This window comes from Mus caroli, unplaced genomic scaffold (assembly GCF_978045245.1).
Source record: "Mus caroli unplaced genomic scaffold, Mus_caroli_1 scaffold_10, whole genome shotgun sequence".
Classification (NCBI taxonomy): domain Eukaryota; kingdom Metazoa; phylum Chordata; class Mammalia; order Rodentia; family Muridae; genus Mus; species Mus caroli.
Genome location: NW_028227265.1, coordinates 115,712,552 through 115,723,885, shown reverse-complemented (window position 1 = coordinate 115,723,885; position 11,334 = coordinate 115,712,552).

Below are 11,334 nucleotides of genomic sequence, written 5' to 3'. Positions count from 1 at the left end.
AATGATCACTTTTAAATTGTTGTTACATACATATGTATACAATATATGTATGTGATATATATATATGTATATATATATATATATATATATATATATATATCCCCAGGGAAGACTATTTCCCCTGATCTCAACATTCCTCAGCGGCCTGTAGTTCGTTGTGTGGGGCTGAAACCTCCTGGGCTTTCCCTATCAATGTTAGCATGCGTGTTGTTGACTTTGTTCAATTTTTGTCTAAGCCATTATGTGGGCGAGACTTCTCAGGTTTAGTTTCTGGAGTTACTAGGAGACACCATCTCAGAGCAAACTCCCCAGTCCTCTGGCTCACACAGCCTTTCTGCTCCCTCCTTTGTAAATGATCCCTGAGCTTAGGTGCAGCAGTTGTATTGTTCGGGTATCTGTCGGGGCTGGGCTCCACAACTCTGCATTTTTATTGGCTGTGGTTTTCTGTACCGCTCTCTGTATGTTGGAAAAAGAAAGTTCCCTAGACGAGGGGTGAGGACTGTGTCATCTGTGGGGTGAGGACAGCCATTAAGAGTTTAGTTAAGGATGGGGCTCACTTAGTAAAGTAGTGGTTCTCCTCCAGGACCCATGACTTCAACAGCGCTGAGGTGATGGCAAGGCTTCCAGGACCAGACATGATCTCCCTCTTGTTGAGTGGGCCTTACATCTCATTAGAAAATGTTGAATACACCCAATGTACGTGCCACTCCTGGGCCGTTAGCGTTCCTGTGCCATCATGGTTGTTGTGGTTCATAGGTATCATAGCTGGGTAGCATTGTCATCATAGCTGGGTAGCATTGTCATCATAGCTGGGTAGCATTGTCATCATAGCTGGGTAGCATTGTCATCATAGCTGGGTAGCATTGTCATCATAGCTGGGTAGCATTGTCATCATAGCTGGGTAGCATTGTCATCATAGCGGGGTAGCATTGTCATCATAGCGGGGTAGCATTGTCATCATAGCTGGGTAGCATTGTCATCATAGCTGGGTAGCATTGTCATCATAGCTGGGTAGCATTGTCATCATAGCTGGGTAGCATTGTCATCATAGCTGGGTAGCATTGTCATCATAGCTGGGTAGCATTGTCATCATAGCTGGGTAGCATTGTCATCATAGCTGGGTAGCATTGTCATCATAGCTGGGTAGCATTGTCATCATAGCTGGGTAGCATTGTCATCATAGCTGGGTAGCATTGTCATCATAGCTGGGTAGCATTGTCATCATAGCTGGGTAGCATTGTCATCATAGCTAGGTAGCATTGTCATCATAGCTGGGTAGCATTGTCATCATAGCTGGGTAGCATTGTCATCATAGCTGGGTAGCATTGTCATCATAGCTGGGTAGCATTGTCATCATAGCTGGGTAGCATTGTCATCATAGCTGGGTAGCATTGTCATCATAGCTAGGTAGCATTGTCATCATAGCTGGGTAGCATTGTCATCATAGCGGGGTAGCATTGTCATCATAGCGGGGTAGCATTGTCATCATAGCTGGGTAGCATTGTCATCATAGCTGGGTAGCATTGTCATCATAGCTGGGTAGCATTGTCATCATAGCTGGGTAGCATTGTCATCATAGCTGGGTAGCATTGTCATCATAGCTGGGTAGCATTGTCATCATAGCTGGGTAGCATTGTCATCATAGCTGGGTAGCATTGTCATCATAGCTGGGTAGCATTGTCATCATAGCTGGGTAGCATTGTCATCATAGCTGGGTAGCATTGTCATCATAGCTGGGTAGCATTGTCATCATAGCTGGGTAGCATTGTCATCATAGCTAGGTAGCATTGTCATCATAGCTGGGTAGCATTGTCATCATAGCTGGGTAGCATTGTCATCATAGCTGGGTAGCATTGTCATCATAGCTGGGTAGCATTGTCTGTTGCTCCTCTAGAAGCTCATGTGGAGACGTCTTCCTCCATGTATTCTATACTTACATAGATCTTGCGCCGGTTCTTTTCTCGCTGTGACTCATCCCAGAGTGAGGAAAGCCTCACTCGGATTAGCTGTTTATGGAGCTTCTGGGAGACATGGTGTGGCACACCTGGCTTGCAGGAGTCCCTGTGAGGAGGACTGAGTGGTTATGGTGACAAAGTCCTGAACAAACAGGTCTGGGCTGTTCGGAGTGGTGTGTGCCCTCCTCCATTCTTGACAATGCATCTTCTCTCAGATGCGTCTCTTCTGGTGAGACCTTTGCTCCCCTTCTCTACTTTCTTTCTTTCTTTTCCTTCCTCTTTGCTCCATTTTCTTTCTGTGGTTCCAGGGATGAAACCACATCTCGTACATGCTAGGCAAGTGCTCTGTCACTGTTCCATGACCCAGGCCAGCTGGGCTTCTTCATCATGGCAGAGAGCCCAGGAGACTCCCCGTGCTGGCCCACTGCAGCCTTTCCCTAAGTAGGTGATGCTCTCTGGGGTCCTGGGGTCCTCTTGGCCCCTCTGGCTTGTGCTATCATCTCCCCCCACCCAGTCACTTTCCCACTTACTGTAAATAGGAGCAACTGCCACCTGGTACCAATGGAACTTCTCTTTTCCCACAAGCAAGGGCAAGGAGGTTAAATGTCAGCTCTCCTCAACCAGTTCACCAGACTCAGGCCCTCTCCCAGATCATAGGGTCCAAGGCCAAATCCTTGGTGTCTGCAGGTGTCCTCTCTTCCCCAGGGGTTCATGGGGCTCACAGTTTGTCCTGCTTCCTCTGCGGGCTTCGGTCTGATGAGTCACATCTCTGTCCCTGGGAAAGTTTTACAGACTCACTCTCCCATGTTTGCTCTCCCCGCCTTTGGCCCCTAGTCTTCCCCGTGCTTCTCCAGCTGTTTCTTGAGGTGGGACCTGTGTTTGACTCCGGACGCCATTTTTTTCCCCTTGTGAGAGCTTAAGTTTAGCAATCCCCTTTCAAGTGTGCTTCCCCCTTGCTGCCTGTTCTCACAATAGGGTCTCAGGCCCAGGACAAGCGGCTGAGTTGCCTATTTAATGTACCAAAGTGGATCTGGCCTCCAGGTTCTCCCAGCATCTCTCAGTTCCTACCTTACACGGGTATGGCTGGCAAAGCCTGCCCTCTACTCAGAACTTTCCACCCCAGGGGCTGGGCTTCCCCTCCCACAAAGTTCCTACCTATCCAATGCAGACATTTTAGTCCCTCTCTCCTCTCTCTCCCTTTCTCTGAATTTTGTCTCTCCCTGCATGTGCAAGTTCTGTCTCTGTCCTCCGACTCATGGGGACTTCCCTGACCTCATTCTTTGGGACCAGTGAACTAACCCTACAGCGGCTTCCCATTAAGCCTGCCTTTATATACATTAATTCAGCTTCAGTTGGTTCAGTTCATGGGGTTGGGGGGGGGGGGGTTGGGGAGGGGCGGAGACTAACTTGCCTCTCACTTAAGACCCCCGTCCTTGCCTGGTAGATATGCAAATAAAAAAAAACAATCTTTATGAGGACAATCTTGACTTTTAATGTTGTGTTTCAGCTCTGCTGATTTCTCCGCAGTAGGTAGGTCCTTGTTTTGTGCTGATGTTTCTCATCGATGCTCTGGGTAGCTGGCTGCCCAGGTGAGTCAGGAGTCAGTTTGAGGAGACCTTCCTCGGTCTCCTAAGTGTGGAAGTAAACGTCTCTGCTTGCAGATGTGATTTGTTGAGGGTGATGGCCATGTGTTCGGCTCTAGGCAAGAAATCCCCCTCCCCTATACTCAACGAGCATGGATTCAAATTGGAATGCAGCTTCTCTGGGTCCAGGTCCATGCTGGAAGCTCTGGCCCTGCCTGCTAGGGAGAAATGGCTCCTTCTGTCTGCTTCCTGGCCCCTTCCTGGTGAGGGAATAAGAAGCTTTGGCCATCAGAATCGAGCTTTCTGGCCACTGGACTTGTGTGCTCACTCTTGTCTGGGCCTACCTCAGTTTGTCCCTCTGAGTTCCTTTGGCAGAGCAACCCTGCCTCAGTGACTGGCCTCTGCAGCCCTGGCTCTGACTGCCAGCCGAGCCGCAGCTCTCTCCTTCCTTTCCACTTTGGAGGCCACACTGGCCTCCCACAGGCCAGGTCACATTGCCTGTCCCAGCTATGTTTTCTCTGTGAGGCTACTCTCCATGCCAAGGAGTAGGACACATGGATGTTCAGAGGACTGTCCTGTCCCTTGGAACTGGTGCTGGGCACCTGAGGGCATTCTTCAACCTCAGGAGGCCTGGAATGGTATCCCCAATGCCCTTAAAGAACAGGGACAAAACTGGACGACTTGAGTTCTCCGAACGTGGGAGTGATGCCCATGTTTGGTCACAACCTTTGATGGGGCTCTGCCAAGAACTCCAGCAGTTCCTCTTTGGCTGCAGCCACTTGTATTTTTCTGTATGCCATCAGGTTTGGCTCTCGCCCATCTACTCGGGATTCCCAGCTTGTACAGGAAGGCTTGGGCATTTTGAGTCACCTTGTTTTTGAGTGAATTTGCTTTCTGGAGAAAAGTTTGATACTCAGCTGTGCCACACAGGCATGTTCTGCAATAGATGGAGTATCGGAAGATGTAAACAGATACATTATTCTCTGGTCCTGCCCTGCAGACTCGAGCCTTCTTTCTGAAGGTGATGGCACTGCTGGCTTCCACTCACTGTGCTTCACACGCCCATGTGGCCGCTTCATCCCAAGCAGAACGCTTCGTGTATAAGTAAAACCCCGACAGGCTTTGCTAATAACAAACGCTGCCCCCGGCACACTGAGTGGAGAGCAGCGTCTTTTAGCTCTGAGATGTTTTCTCCAATAAAGCTAAGTGCAATGCCAACATATTAAATATGATCAAGGAAAGCTGCCCTGATAAAAAAAACAGTGGGGACTTTCACTCTGTGGAGGCTTGCCAGACTCAGAGACATCAAGGAAATAGAAAATACTCAGGGTTGTGGGGCTCTGGACTTTGGCTCCTCAGCTTCTTGCTAAGTCACAGTCTTTCCCATAATTGGGCTGTATGCCAGGAACAGGTAGGAAAAGGACAGAACCCAAGAGAGCAAAGGCCAGCCAGGAGTGGGGAAGGGGGGGGGTGTCTTTAGGTTGGCAACTACTAGGAAGTATTTGGCCATCTTTATCTTTTCCTTCACTTGAGACATAATCTCACTATGTAGCTCAGGCTGGCCTCGAACTCTGACATCTGCCTGCCTTTGCCTCCTAAGTGCTAGAACTGAAAGTACGGACTACCATGCCTGGTATATTTGCCAGTCTTATCCAATGTGGTCCCTATGGAGACGAGAGGTCAAGAACATGGCTAGAAAGGGCCCTGTGAGTTTCTGTTGTCAGGGTGACACTGTAGCTCCCAATAGCCTTCAAAGAAGAAGGAAGATCTGTAGACCCACAACTCCCCTCCCAGATCCAGGGGTCAGTGGGGCACAGGTGTCCCTCCACCTCCCACCTCAAAGGAAAGCAACAACTTGGTTTAGGCTGAAGACCTGTCAAACCCCTCCATCCACCCCCACCCCCTTAACTGTCATGTCCTGACACCAAAATAAACTAAAAGCTCACCTTTGACCTGCCCCCCATGCATTCATCTCTCACACACACAGAGCCTGAGTAGAGAGAACACTACTGGATCAAGGGTCAGAACTGGGGCTGGAGAGATGGGTCAGCGGTTAAGAGCACTGACTGCTCTTTCAAAGGTCCTGAGTTCAAATCCAAGCAACCACATGGTGGCTCACAACCATCCCTGGTGAGATCTAATGCCCTCTTCTGGGGTACCTGAAGACAGCTACAGTGTACTTACACATAATAAATAAATCTTTAGGGGAAAAAAAGCCCCTCATTCACAAAGAGGCAAACAGTAGGGAAGGATGAAAAATCCCATGAGAGACAACAGCCCTGTCTTTAAATTCAGGGCGACTGTGTAGACCCACCAACTGTGGCTGCAAGCCAAACATAACTAGGTTCTTATCTGAGGTTACAGTGACTTCCACCTCTATCCAAGCCGTATCACTATCAAGCAGTCCAGAGACTCACTCTAGGAAGTTCTGGGCCCTTTGGAATTCTTCAGCCAGGAAGTCAACTTAAATATCTTTAAAACCACCCCCAGTTTCTCTGGAGTATTTGAAAACTCATCACTAGAAATCTGAATTTTTCCATTAGGGAGTGTGGTACTGTTTTAGGGGAGGGGAGGCAGAAAGTCAACAGGTCACCCATGTTTGACCCCGGATGGAAACAGTGGGTGTTGCTGCCTTCCATGAATAGGGTCTGTCTCCATCCATCCAAGGCTGTTCAAGACTGAATTCAATGAAAGATTCTGTGATCTGTGATAAACACAAGGGGATGGGGTTTCTTACATATCTGAAGCCAGTATTAGGAAAGCCACTAGGAGCTTTTTCAGCCTTCTGAGTCAGCTTCTTACCCCCAGGTCCCTACTGTCTCTGAAGGCCGTTGTTCCCAACCGCTGTGCAGAGTTGGGGACAGTGCCCACAACCCCAGGTTTATGAGTACCTCAGAGCCAAGCACATGTGAATCTGCGTTACTATATCCAAATGCCAATCATAGTTCCAGAGACAGGTCTAGTTTACTACAGAGCATGGATTCAATTGCCTGCAGCCTGGGGGGGGTGGGGGTGGGAGGGGTGCGGGGGGACTGAGAATTGGGCAGATACACTGAACATGACAGAAAGGGAACAGAGAAGACAAGCTTGCCACAAAGAAGGAGAGGCAGACGTCCCAGTTGGAGAAACCTGGCTCCCACTAAACCCAGAGGCCAGATAACTGGCCCTCCACTGCTGGGACATATTCTGTATGGGAAATGAGGCAAGGTTCTATTTGTACTTCTAAGCAACATCCCTTGTTCTATGCTGTACACAAGAATAACTACATCCACTAATAAAAGTTCTCACTGTGTACAGGGAGGGGAAGGTGAATTGAAAACCACACCCAGCGTCTCCTCCTAGGACATAAAAGCTCCTCTTCAAAGGCCAATACCCATCAGACCCCCAAACAAACCCTGGTGTGTGTGTGCTCTCGCGCTCGCGCACATGCACACCACCTCTACTTTCACTTAAGAATTTACTTCAAAAGACTCTTCATTCACTGCACAAGGAACAGTAAAGGAGATAGATGGCTTAGCTTGAGGAAGGAGACAAGGGAGACTCCACACCACAACTGCTGCCTGACACTGTCGGGGTCGCCTGTGTGGAAGGGCACCTGTGTTTTTCTGGGTCAGCAATAGATAGAGTTATAAACACAGCCCATCTATATTGTTTCCAAGCCTAAGATGCCCCTAAATTTAATGTGTTTCTTTTGATAGGCCGAGTTTCACCATGATGTGGCAATTTATTTATCAAGAATCTGAATCAAGAAGATAGACGCAGGTGGTAACAAGGCCCTGCATCCCTCGATTCTGCGATTTGGGGGGGTGGGGAGGGGCACTTTCTTTTAAATGTGCTTTTAGCTTTGGGCTTATTTAGTTCTCCCAACACCCCTAAGACGTGTCTGTCTTTCCATAAAGGAGACAATGGCCCAAAGGTGAGAGATCTCCCCAAGAGCATCAGGTTAGAGTAGAGGGTAGGATGTAGAATTAGACATCTTTGTTGCACATTCAGACAAGATATATTCTTGCCTGACAGTCAAAACTGAGCTGGTCCCCAGCAATCTTCTTGGCTCAGACATACAAAGCAGAATTTATATGCATCCTGAGCCCCAATATGATTCCTAATAGTCCCTGGTACTGTTGCTATAAACACTCGGTCTGCTGGCCTCCAACTGCAGCCACACTGATTCCCTATAAGGACACCCACTTGTAGTCTGGTGCTAGGAGCTCACTGAGTCTGCTGAGGATCTAACAGTGGTGGGTAGCAGTCACAACATCGTTTCCTATGTGTTGTACATCTTCTGCTTGGCACATCCTCACAGCCCTTCACTCTGAGGAGCACATCATGTAGACCACCTTTCCCTCCCCCCTCAAGCCTTCCCCAGGCCCCATCTGGAGCCATTCTGAGCAGAGGGTCTTGCTACATGTGTGAGTGAGCTGCTTTGGAATTCCATCCAGGCTAGTCACCAGTAGACTGGGAGACTGCCTCCCTCTCCCAGACAGCTCTTTAGTACCTGCATAGACTGGTAGACTGGAGAGACTACACCAAGCATCCTACATATTGCAGGGCACTCTATACCATCACTTGGCCCAAAGATGCTGACAGTGTTGAAGTTCAGAAACCCAGTATCTCGGCTGAAAAGATGGTTTAGCCGTTACGAGCATTTCTGGCCAGGCATGAGGAAGCACACCTTTAATCCTAGCCCTGGAGAGGCAGAAGTAGGTGGAACTCTGTGAGTTTAAGGCCAGCAGGATTTACGTATCAAGTTCCAGGCTAGCCTGAGCTATGTAGTGAGATCTTGTCTCAAAAATAAAAATAAGTATCTGTAACCCCTGTCCCAGGGGATCCTGTGTCGTCCTCTGGCCTCCACAGGCACTGCGGCCAGGCATACATGCACACAAATATTCATACGCATAAAAAAGAAAATAAAAAGAAACTCGGCATTAGAGATTTATCTGGTTGCCTTGGTTGGAGCTGTGCCAATTAGTCAATAAGTAAACTCATAAGAAATGATTGGTGAAGGGCCAGAGAGGAGAACGTTGTTCCACTCTTTACTGGAATCCACTGTGGGTCTCGCCTCTCATTTAAAGGGACTCAAAGGGAGCAGCTCGAGGAGAAGGAAGAGGAGAGACATGGAGTAAGGCTTGGCTTGGCGCAGCCCTGGGCATTTTAAGATGAGGCTCACTGAGAAACCAGATGCTGGACTACACCAGAAGACTTCTCATGAGCCTCAGAGACACAGCTTCCTCCTGGCTTCTGGGAAAGGTGCGACAGAGTCACTGTGTAGTGACAGTTCCCTCTAGGGCACAGAGTGATTACAGCGACGGCTCCCATCAGAGACAGATCCATCTAGTGACAATGCCCTCCTGAGACACAAAGCCATCCTGTGACTACTGCCACATGAGAGATAACACTGCCCCTGTGTCCCTGTGGAAATCCTCCCATCACTGGGATGTCTCTGACCCAGAACCACAGCAGCAACTTCCCATCTTGGATACCACCCTCCTAGAGGCTGAATGACCCTCCGGTTCATCAGAAATACTCAGTTTTCCTGAGTTTCAATTTCCTTCTCAGTTGGAACAGAAGGTTTATTCCATCTTTGGCTGTGTTTTCCCCTTACTCTGGAAGGGAAGGATACAATGCCAGAAATACTTAGGAACTACTTCCTTGTGTTTACAGTGGAAAAAAAATGTTTATTTATTTTACAATTACATCCACACTCAAATGGCAGCCAGGGACCATGGTGTTAGGAGGCTGGGGCCTTGTGTCCTCCCTGGGATGCTGAAGAGCTTTCTGGAAGGATTCTGTGACTTAACCCTTGTCTCAGAAAAACACACATCCTGTTTAGCCTGCGGCCCCCTGCAGAGCCTCCCCAGCCAGGCCAGGCCAGGCCATTGAGACAGCATCAAGCCTCAGCCTGTGTGTCAATATGGACTCTCTACCCAGCACCTCCCTGCCTTGGGCTTTCAGAGTAAAGGCTGTAGCTGTATCCTTGCTTCTCCAGAAACTGGGTGCTCTGCTAAGATACCATGTCCATCCAGGAGACACTCTCCCCTGTAGATGAGGGGAGGGCAGGAGCTTTAAAATACCAGAAATGCTGTTGTTGTTCAGTTATGAAAAGACTTCCATATTCTATAGCCAGATAATAAAAGAAATTGTGGCCAAGGAGACTTTGTAAGCAGCATGGATACAGAGTGCAGCATGGAGTCATGGCCTCCCCAAACCATGACCCGTGAGCTCTTGGCAAAAGATCCCCAGTAGTGAGGCATGCACTGCTTTTCAGCTAAAGCAAATGTGGTTCAGATCCACGTGACCTGGTTTGGATGATGCAGGATGTCCCTCCCAGACACCTTCCTCGACCTTTAGTGTTCTAGACACAGTCTGGTGCCTTCTCTGCCTGTGCTCTTCTCTGTTGCTGTTCTGGTTCTGGGATTGCCAGTGCCAGGACAGCTGGCGTGACACACAGAGTCATCTATGGCCATGACCAGAAACTGGGAACCAGTATGGCAGACCAGATGTTGAAGGAAGTCTGCTCTGGGAGAACGTGTCCTGTGGAAGGGTATAACGACACTTGTATGTCCAAGTCATTCTTAAAAATTAGTCAGCCGGGCGTGGTGGCGCACGCCTTTAATCCCAGCACTCGGGAGGCAGAGGCAGGCGGATTTCTGAGTTCGAGGCCAGCCTGGTCTACAAAGTGAGTTCCAGGACAGCCAGAGCTATACAGAGAAACCCTGTCTTGAAAAACCAAAAAAAAAAAAAAAAAAAAAAAAAATTAGTCATACAAATGCAGTCAAACAGACCTTAAGACAGCTGCCAGGCATAGTGATGCACATCTTTAATCCCAGCACTTGGAAGGCAGAGGCAGGTGGAGCTCTTATGAGGTCCAGGCCAGCCATGCCTAGTGAGACTAGGTCTCAAACAACAACCGCCATGACCACTTCCTTCCCACCTGTAGCAAGTGAAGGCTTCCACGATGACCTCTAGGCTGGTTTGGGGTGTACCTGAGGCTGGGTGGTTTTCTGCCTGCTCTGTATATGTCCGCCCTTCCCAGAAGGCCCGGTGTGGGTTTCCTGTCACATTGCATTCTAGGTTCCCCTGGCAGCAAGAAAATCATCCAAATCTCATGTGTGTGCCATCTGCTGCTCCTGTAGGTCAGAATACCTTAAGAATGAGCTCCGAGGTGGCTAGAGCATGTCCAGCACTTTTTTTTTTAAGGGATTGTGTGTTGAGGTGCAAGAGCTTTGGGGAGCAGGACCCTGGTGTTCAAGGGACCCAGGCTTTCCAGAGGCCCAGCAAATATGTATTTTACAATTACATGCACATTTAAATAGCAGCCAGGGACCATGGTGGTAGGAGATCACTGACCCTGAGAAATCCAACTGCCAAAGAAGGCCGCAGAAGTTTCCCTGTCTTTTCTTAGCCTGAACTTTTTACAGCAAGGACCTGTGGGTGTGTGGCTAGCTGTCCACAGCATCTCAGGAGGCTGGCATGCCTTGGCTTCATTCACATCTTATCCTGAGTCTGACTCAAGCACAGCTGATGCGTTGACAGCCCCTAAATCATGTGCTCTGTGCCCGTCCTAGCCTTCATTTAACCAGAGTTGAGCAGGGAGTGGTATCTACCAATTCTGTACTCCAAGTTCTGAATACCAAACACTACAAAGGCCAAAATTCTGAAATGAAAACAATATTGTTATTCTTTTTGACAGTCTTTTGGGATGCTAGAGAAAGTTTATCCAAGACAGATTTAAAAAAAATAATAACTTGTGTCATGAAAACGAACCTTAAAAATGAATAGCTTAAAAATGACCAAGA